The following is a 9,469-nucleotide window of genomic DNA, read 5'->3' as shown; positions in this document are numbered from 1 at the left end:
ATCATACTAGTCCGTGGCTATAGGAATAACATCATGTAATCATCCGATCTGATATGATGGTTAAGGTGCCACTAGTAGAAAACGGCCCATTTGTCCCGGTTTCAGAGGCCCATTAGCCCCGGTTCAGGAACCGGGACTAAAGCCCAAAACCTTTAGTCCCGGTTCGCTTACGAACCGGGACAAAAGGGCTCCATGTGGCTGTTGCGGGGCGCCCAGGCAGGAGGACCAATGCAGTATTGGCAGGCCCAGTTACTCTCTTGCCCGAACTTATGCGAAGTAAAAATTTATCGAATTCGATCAGCACTATAAAAAAAACCTAAGTATTTTATTGATCAAGCGGCACCCAGATTTGAACCGGGGATAAAGGATTTGCAGTCCCCTGCCTTACCGCTTGGCCATGCCGCCAAAAAATCCGATCAAAAATCTAGAAAACAGTAAGTATTCATCCACGTTTTCTTACGAAAAGCCGCTCACGAGGTCCGGCCGGTGCCCTGGCCTCATGAACCGGGACCGATGCCCCTATGGGTCCCAGTTCGTGAGCGAACCGAGATTAATGGGCTTTTCAGGCCTGGACCTAAGTCTTGTTTTCTACCAGTGTGTTGAGTTGTTCCGTTCTAATTAAGTACCTCTAGTATCTGCTCCCAGCAAGCGCAGCCAGAACATCCAGGCTGATAGGCACCTCCATACTCAACCTATATGTGGGGCGGATATAGGGATGCCCGAACACATCCTCACGTTAGACTGGCAGATGGGCCCATAGAATACATCGGTTCAGCGGGCATCTCCTTTGGTTTAGGTGAGTACGCATTTATGCCCTTGCTCTGGCGCGTTGTCCGAGGGACCAAGTCCGGTTATTTAAGTCGGGCAGGGACGCAACCCTAGCCCCATCCCATTCCCATCCCTCCCGCCCGTGCTGCACTGCCCCCTCCTTCCCTATTCCACTACAAATCTGAGGTCCAGTGACGCCGACACCGCCATGGTCCGCAGCAAAATATCACCCACTACAAGCTTCTGATCCCGGAGCACACCGGGCGGTGATCCACGCCCGCGCCGCACGCATTGCAGCCGGGATGCCTCCTGACAGCCCGGACAAGTAAGTCAGAGCAAGAGGAGGTGGCGGCAAAGATAGAAGAGTCGGAGCAGGAGAAGGAGGATCCGTCGTCAGATGAGCAGGACACACCAGCACTCGAGAGGTCGGATTCAAGATGGAGGATGCGCTCGCAAAGTTGAAGCTCACCCAAGTGGAGGAGGCGGCCGAGCAGCAGGCCATCCTCGACTACATCCAGTCTAAGGTAGAGGTGGAGGTGAACCGCTGCTTCTTCCACAAGGTAGACATTTAGCTTGAGGAGGACTTCGCCTCTGAGGAGGCGTTGGCGTTTTGCCCGGACGCCAATGACCATGAGGCTGGCTGCTGCAACACGAACGTCATCCACATATCCAATGAGAGTAGTGTAGTTGTTAGTTTGGTAGTTTGCTAGATCCTATTATGTTTGATGTATGTGGATCATGAATGTTGCATGACGCTGTATGAAAATATGGATCGTCAAATGAGTGTGGTTGTGCAGTGTGAAATATGGGGTCATCTGGCGCTTCCCACGGACATAACCGAATGCGTCCGCCAACATTTTGGGCTCACTTTTGTTACGTGTGGTTGTAGATGCTTTTAGGGTGTTGTAGCTTGGTTTTACTCCACCTAAGTCCATAAGGAATGCATGCATATTATCTAGTGGACTAGGAAGAGTGTTAGAAATCCGCCCCCTATACGTCCACGGACTCGCCCGGGTATGCCTGCAGACAGCGGAATGGGTCCTCATTTGTCCTTCCAAGACAACCACGCTCCTCATATGTCAACCCTCGTATCCATGCAAACGTTGGGTAACGCAGCAGAAAACATTTTTTCCGTAATACAAACACGCCGAGGTCCACTATGAAGATGCATACAAGGTTTGATCTGATCATTACTGACTCGCGGCATAGTGGAAGGAGAGTCGATGGAGATCATCGGTGCAAATTCCCGCAGCTAGGATTTTACGACCTCCCAACTGCGATGATGTTCTCCCTCCGACAGTCCCTCTTCCACCTCTATTTATAGTGGGAGCAAAGGATAGGGCTAAGGGGAAAATACCAAAAAGACCTTGGATAGTTTTCACCCCAAAGCCAGCAAAAGTGGCAGGAAGCCCCTTGGGTGCCCCTCCCCCACACCATGGACGGTTTGGGCTTCCTCATGGGGCCCCACCCACCCCAAACATGCACAAAAAAGCCATCAAACATGGCAATAGTGTTGCCCGCATCATCCCACAAATCATGGATCTTGTTCCCTCATACTGGGAAAAGATTTTTCCGTGACCGTTTAATTTGGAAAAAAATCGCGAAGGTCCAGAAACACTTCCGCACCCCCTAAAATAATATTGGACGCGTTATGAAAGTTTTTTGGTATGATGATTTTATATTTGAAACATTCTTGGTCACTCCAAAACATTCTTGTTGTCTTCGAAATTTTTCCAGTAACTTTCTCTCGGACTCCATCTCTATTATTTAGCATATAGATGACCCTGTGATTCAGTAGGTTTAGTGAAGTATAAACATGACTAGAACTCTCTCAGATCAATGATCAATAGCGGAACCGTGGATAGCCATATTGACCCATATAACCACATGAATGAATATTCAAGTGAACCTATAATTATCAAATGTTGTTCCTTTTGGTTTGTGATACGTTACAACTACCCAAGGTGAGATTGTAGCGACCCGACCTCAGATGGTCAAGTCTTTGTGCTTCAGTGTCATCCCTGGATCGGTAATGCTGACGCACACAGTACTCGAAGGATTTACAATAGAGTAGCAATCACACACTTATTACATCGAATGTCTCAAGAGAGAACTTATTACAATAATATGGCTTAAGGCCATCTAATACGATAACAGCGGAAGGTTTGGAAGATAAAGTGAGTCCATCAACTCCAACGACATAGCTAAGCTGCACGGCAACGACCTAACGAACCTTACTCCTCGTCTGAAAAGTCTGCAACATAATACGTTGCAGCCCGAAAACGGGTCAGCACATGGAATATGCTGGCAATATAACACAGTAGAGCAAGAATAGAATAATGCTATCACTACATGCATATATGGCTGGTGGAAAGCTCTATGGTTACAATTTTGCGAAAACCCAATTTTTCCCTACAACAAAGGAATAGATTTTAATTTAACTATCATTGTGGTTGAACAACATTGAGAAGGTTCCTCCAACTGAATCCCAATTAAAATGATTAACAACCCAACAATATTAATTAAACATGATGAGATACATGTGATAACCCAAGTACTAGATACTCAAGAATTGTCCATAACCGGGGACACGGCTAACCATGATTAGATTGTACACTCTGCAGAGGTTTGTGCACTTTTCCCCACAAGAATCGATCGCCTCCGTTGGATTTCTCGCACTACAGGGTGTTTGAGAAACGGATGACCGAGACACAGTCTTTCAGAAACATTAACTCTCTACTCCGGTCAGACCATACCAAACCTACACCCCACTACCTGCTGATCTGCCTCTTCAAGAGCTTCACGTAACTTACTCAACTATGCTAGAGCCCCATAATAGCTTGTGGCTGCACACGGAAGTTTCTATCCTGAATCATCTCAGTTCCCTTTGAGCCTAGGTGGCGGTCCATAGGAAGATCACACGGGTACTCCAGGATTTCCAAAAATACAGGCAACACTTGGTACTCCAGGTGCCTCAATCCACCCAGATGTTTGATTAAGTTGCCACCTTAAGTTGAATCATTAATTAACAAACTCACATCTGTCATGGATTTCACTCAAACCCAAACCACGTCTACGAGCATAACATAGCATAGTAATATAAGCAAGCATAGAAGTAACTCCCAAGGGTTTGAATATAACAGGGCAATAGGTTCTACCTCATCAACTACTTCACAACCCACAAGTTAATGACATCCTAATCATGCAATGTTTGAGGATTGGAACTAATGCATAAAAACTGGGTGATAAAGGGGTATGATCAAAGTGTTACTTGCCTTGCTGACGATCCACGAATCCTAGAGACTCGTAGTAACACGCTTCGCACTCCGAAAATTCTATCGCAAGCAAACAAAAGCATACATAAGTAACAAGCAATGATGCACAATCAAAACTCAAATAAAAGAGGTTGACCAGAAAGTTCAACTTAAGAACTCCGGTTCGCAAAAAGAATCAAATCAAACGGAGCAATGAAACTCAAACGGCGAAAGAAAGAAGCTTCGTTTACTAATCTAAAACTAGGTCAAATTTTACAGTAGCAAAAACTTGTTTGAGTTGGTTAAACGGAAAGAGGGTTTCAAGATGAAACTCCAGGCGCTTGAATCGCCTGATTCCGATAAACGAGCGAAAAGATAAATAGAAACTAAGATCGGATCAGAAATCGCGATCAGAAAAATCGCGGAATAAATCCGATAAAAAGAAAAAACGATGAACAGATTAACGAATGGACGTTCGTTATCTGGATCTAAACGAGGAACGCGTTCGTTAAAACGAATGAACAAGCGAACGCTCGCTAAATAAATAAATCGGAGAAAAACCGATCTATTAAAAAAATGAAAACTAGGGTTTTGAAAAAAAATCTAATGGTTTTTTTTTGAAAAACCGACGGCTCAGATCCGGCGGATACCTCCGGCGAGAGGTCCGGCGAGGCAGGGTGCGGGGCGGCAGGGCTTGGCGGCGGCGGCGGCAAGCGGCGGCGGCGGGGTTGGCGGCGGTGGTGGTGGTGTTGGGGCTCGGGGCGGCGGCGTATATAAAGGGGGCGGGGGCGGCGACTTGGAGGAGGGGGCAAGGCGCGGTGGAGGCGGTGTCCAACTCGGACTCCGGTCCGAGTGGCGGCGGCGGCGGCGCGCGCGCGCAGGAGGTGGCTGGGCCGGCCTTGCTTGGCTGGGCCTTAGGCCCAGTCTGGCGCGAAACTTAAAAAATAATAATTCTGCCAACAGAAATAAAATCCTAGAAAAATAAATAAAAATCTAAAAATGCCAAAACAAATTTTCACCGTCTAAATAAAATATTTAGAACAAGATGAACATTTTCTTGGCCCTAAAATGCAATTTTGAAAACATGCAATTTTTTTTCTAATGCAAATAAAATCCGAATAAAATAAAAATAAAAATAAATTTAATGATTTTAATATTTTTCCTGCAATATTTCATTTATTTTGGAGAAGTCATATTACCTCCTCTCTTTAATTTTTAATGTGAAATATTTTTCGAAGAGAAATATTTAAAATCAAATCCTCGTTTCATTATTTGATAAAAGAATCAAATATGAAAACCGGGAAATCCCCAACTCTCTCCGAGGGTCCTTGAGTTGCTTAGGATTTTGAGGATTACTGAACGAAAAAGCAATAAAACATGATATGCAATGATGATCTAATGTATAACATTCCAAATTGAAAATTTGGGATGTTACAAACCTACCCCCCTTAAGTTGAATCTCACCCTCGAGATTCGGGCTGGCTAGAAAATAGGTGCGGGTGGTCTTTGCGGAGATCATCCGCTCGTCCCCAGGTGGCTTCATCCTCGGTATGGTGGCTCCACTAAACTTTGCAGAACTTGATAACCTTACTGCGGGTGACTCTGCTGGCAAACTCAAGAATCTTAACTGGTTTCTCCTCATAAGTCAAATCACTGTCCAACTGAATCGCCTCCAGGGGTACTGTATCTCTTAGCGGTATATCTGCCATCTCTGCATGACACTTCTTCAGTTGTGAAACGTGAAACACGTTGTCGGTGTCAAAACCGGCGGATCTCGGGTAGGGGGTCCCGAACTGTGCGTCTAAGGCGGATGGTAACAGGAGGCAGGGGACACGATGTTTTACCCAGGTTCGGGCCCTCTTGATGGAGGTAAAACCCTACGTCCTGCTTGATTTATTCTTGATGATATGGGTATTACAAGAGTTGATCTACCACGAGATCGTAGAGGCTAAACCCTAGAAGCTAGCCTATGGAATGATTGTTGTATATGATCTATCGAGTAGTCTGTCCTCGGTTTATATAATGCACCAGAGGCCTAGGATAACAAGAGTCCTAGCCGAATACGCCGGTGGGGAGGAGTCCTTGTCTTGATCACCAAGTCTTGTGGAATCTTCCATGTATGTGACAACTGTACGAACTGGCCCATGAGTATACGGCCATGGGGGTCCTCGGCCCAATCTAACAGATCGGGAGATGACGTGGTGAGAACCCCCTAGTCCAGGACACTGTCAGTAGCCCCCTGAACCGGTCTTCAAGTTAGGGACGCTCCTTGATTCTTCCGAACTGTTCTTCATCTTCGTTGTCGATCTTGAAAACTGGTTCAACAAATCTTCTCATCTTCGATCTTGAGGATCGCCGAAATGCATTCGGCGAGTTTACACGTCGGGTATCCGAGGAGCCCCTTTAAGTTTTCGGCCTTTATCAATGCCTTGTTATTTTTATGCCACACCTCGGGTTTGAAGTTGTTCCCGGGCGACAGCGTCCTCTTGCGTCCGAGCTCCAACGCCAGACTGCATTCGAGGTATCTTTTGCAGCCGAGCACCAATGCTGGACCGCTTTCCGAGCTCCAACGCCGGAATCTATCCGAGCTCCAACACCACTGTATCCGAGCTCCAACGTTGGACTATGTCCAAGCTCCAACACCGGACTATCATAAATCAGCTTGGTTCAAAAAGGTTGAAGGAGTTTAGCCGAGCTTAATGCCAGAAATGCCCTCTATGGAGCCATCCGCGAGCGCCCGAGCTTTATGCCGGACTGCTTCCGAGGTGGTGCACCACCCCGACTGTGGGCCGATTTTTTGTCAATATTTTTTATTGGTGCAATTTATTCTCCGCCGAGATATATAGCCAGTAGCCCTCAAGGTGTGTATCAGTTTAAAACCTGAGATGCACCTGAAGGATGACGTAAGACCGTTGATCCTAGTAGCTGCTGAGACTCAGGTTGATTTGTAAAATCAGCCTGAGGATCAAGTCCTAGCTCGGCAGGATACTTCAGGACACAAAAAGCGGCGTGCTCAGTCCTCGAGACTCAGGTTGGGTGCGGCCGACCAACCTGAGGATCAAACCTCGGAAACTGTATTGCACTTAAAATTTTCTGCATTGGATAAGCAATGCAGTAGCCCCCGAGACACTGGTCGGGTGGCAACACCAGATCAGGGGATCGATGTGCCCCTTTAATATTTGTAAACAATAAGCCCGAAGCCCAGTAGCCCCCGAGCCTTATTGCAGGCACGGGTGGCCGAATTAAGTATCAATATCCATAGTAAAATCACAAATTATGTGTAATGACTCTATGTATCCAAGTACTTTACGTCATTAATGCTCGGATCCGCATTGTGCAAAACTTTGTTGACCGACCATCGGCTTCCACCTCCTCGGCCAGTAGCCGAGGAGTGTTTGTCCTACTTTATAAAGCCTTTATGAGGGCAAAGATTTACGACAAACCAGGCAATCTGGCCATACGGTTTTATAAACAAAGGTACGCAGAGAGATATGTTATATTACTGTTTAACATAAGAAATGTCTTCCAAAGAAAATAGTCCCGCTATCGGTTCCTTTCTTTGGGTTGTCATGCTAAGCATGATCATGAAACCTCAGCTCCAATGTAAGAGCAAAATATCAAGGATTTAGTTTGGGAGGCCAGTTAATAGCCCCCGGTAGTGTTCGGCGACAGTCGAGGTCAAGCCTTAAACACTTCGACCATTGTTATGAATGGCCCGTCATTTAACACAGTCATCGGATCCCCGACCAGTTTACGCTTATTGTGACAGTCAGTTTTTGGCTTTCTCCACTGAGGTGCTTAACCAAGTGAGCTGGAAGCACAATCACAGTGGTTCTCCCTTTGCACACCTAGCCGAGCAGAGCGGAACGTAGGAGGAAAGTGCAGGAGCCGGGCAACCCAACTATTGACCGAAGACACAATTCGACACCGATGCATATATATCAATATCCGAGAATGTTTTTGTCGAATCCCTAAAGGTGTCCGGCATTGCACTGTGAGACTTGTGCTGGAAACACACAAATAGTTTAAAAGTGCCATAAGCTTGGAAAACCAAAAACGTCAGTAAAAACTTGACGTCCGAACAAGATCAAGTGTTCGGTGCCAATCCGAAAATTGGAAGAGAAAGAAAAAATTGTGCTTCTGTTGTGTTTGACAACGACCAAGAAGAAAACACATTTACAGCTTATATATAAATTTTAAGAGCCCCCAAGTGACTTGGGTAAGAATTTTATGTATAATGATTGTATGTACCGAAGTACTTATATCATATCTTTGTTCAACTGAACTTTAAACGCGTCTTAACCGACCGTCGACTTCTCCCTCTTCGGTTAAGGACCGAAAAGTGTTATGTACTCCACCTGTCGAGAATGTCGACAGTGTTTCCGATAACCAGGCTACCGGGCCATAAGGCTGTAACAGACAAAGCGCGCTCAGGGAACTTATGCTATATTACAGACGAAGTGTAAGAAGCATCTTCGAAGAAAATAGTACCCCCATCGATACCTTTCTTCGGTGCTCATTATTACTATGAGACTTGTGCAATAGATTTTTTGTACTCATGAGTTCCGTTGTGTGCCGACCATGATTGAACACAATAAGAGCGCTAGCTTTCGGCTTCACCCAGTCTGAGGTCAGAGCTCGGAGGACCCGGTCGTGACAGTCGCAGAGGTGCTCCCATTACTCCCTAGCCGAACAATCGGGAACGTAGGGGTAAGCACAGGAGCCAGGCAACCCAGCTTGCAAATCGCTTAAGTTAATATGGTGCATATTGTGGCGTAATACACAAACAAGGAACGAAGCCGTACAAGTATAATCATATGCAAGAAGAAAAGCTTCATAAAGGAAGCCCCCAAATAAACGGGGTATTTGAATATGTGTGTCACAAACAAAGTTTGGACAAGGAAATTTTTTACAAGCAACTTTTTCCCAAAAAAGTTAATGCTTGGTCAAACCGAACACATGTTAAAAATTAAAATTTTGAGCATGAAAGCGACTTAGCTGGTTAATGTGTTCGGCATTGATGATGCGGTCCGAGCTTGATGCGGAACAAGGTTCCATCCCCCAAGCCGGTCCCGAGGTGGCGGAGCGGAGAGCTCGACATGCCGAAGTGATGACATAGCACGGTCAATGCAGACCGGCAGAGTGATGCCGAAGTCCCCGGATCATTTTCCTATGCACAAAAAGTAATGCAAACCGGAGATAATAGTAATAATAATTATTAAAAAAAATCGTTGCATAATAAATAATTTATGCAAAGTGAGTAATAAAAGAAATATGGCCTGGCGCCGAAGTCAATGTCGATGCAGGGCGTCGGCGTGATGCGGTAAAGGCGTGGCAAAGCCTGGATTCACAGGTCGGTCCGGGTTCCGGATGCGGCGTTCGCCGGACTATGTACGGAAACTGACCGAACCACCATGCGACCGTCGTTAATGCGGCCATCATTTGAT

At 46.0% G+C, this 9,469-nt stretch overlaps 1 non-coding gene across 1 annotated transcript; it reads right to left on the bottom strand.

Moving 5' to 3' along the window:
- Positions 1 to 334: 334 nt before the first annotated feature.
- TRNAC-GCA lies at positions 335 to 405 on the bottom strand. The gene has a single exon. It is a non-coding gene; the product is annotated as a tRNA-Cys (tRNA).
- Between the last annotated feature and the right edge of the window lie 9,064 nt (positions 406 to 9,469).

This window comes from Triticum urartu, chromosome 5, assembly GCF_003073215.2.
Source record: "Triticum urartu cultivar G1812 chromosome 5, Tu2.1, whole genome shotgun sequence".
Classification (NCBI taxonomy): domain Eukaryota; kingdom Viridiplantae; phylum Streptophyta; class Magnoliopsida; order Poales; family Poaceae; genus Triticum; species Triticum urartu.
Note: the sequence above shows the minus strand (reverse complement) of the source record. Positions and strands in the feature narration are given on the sequence as shown.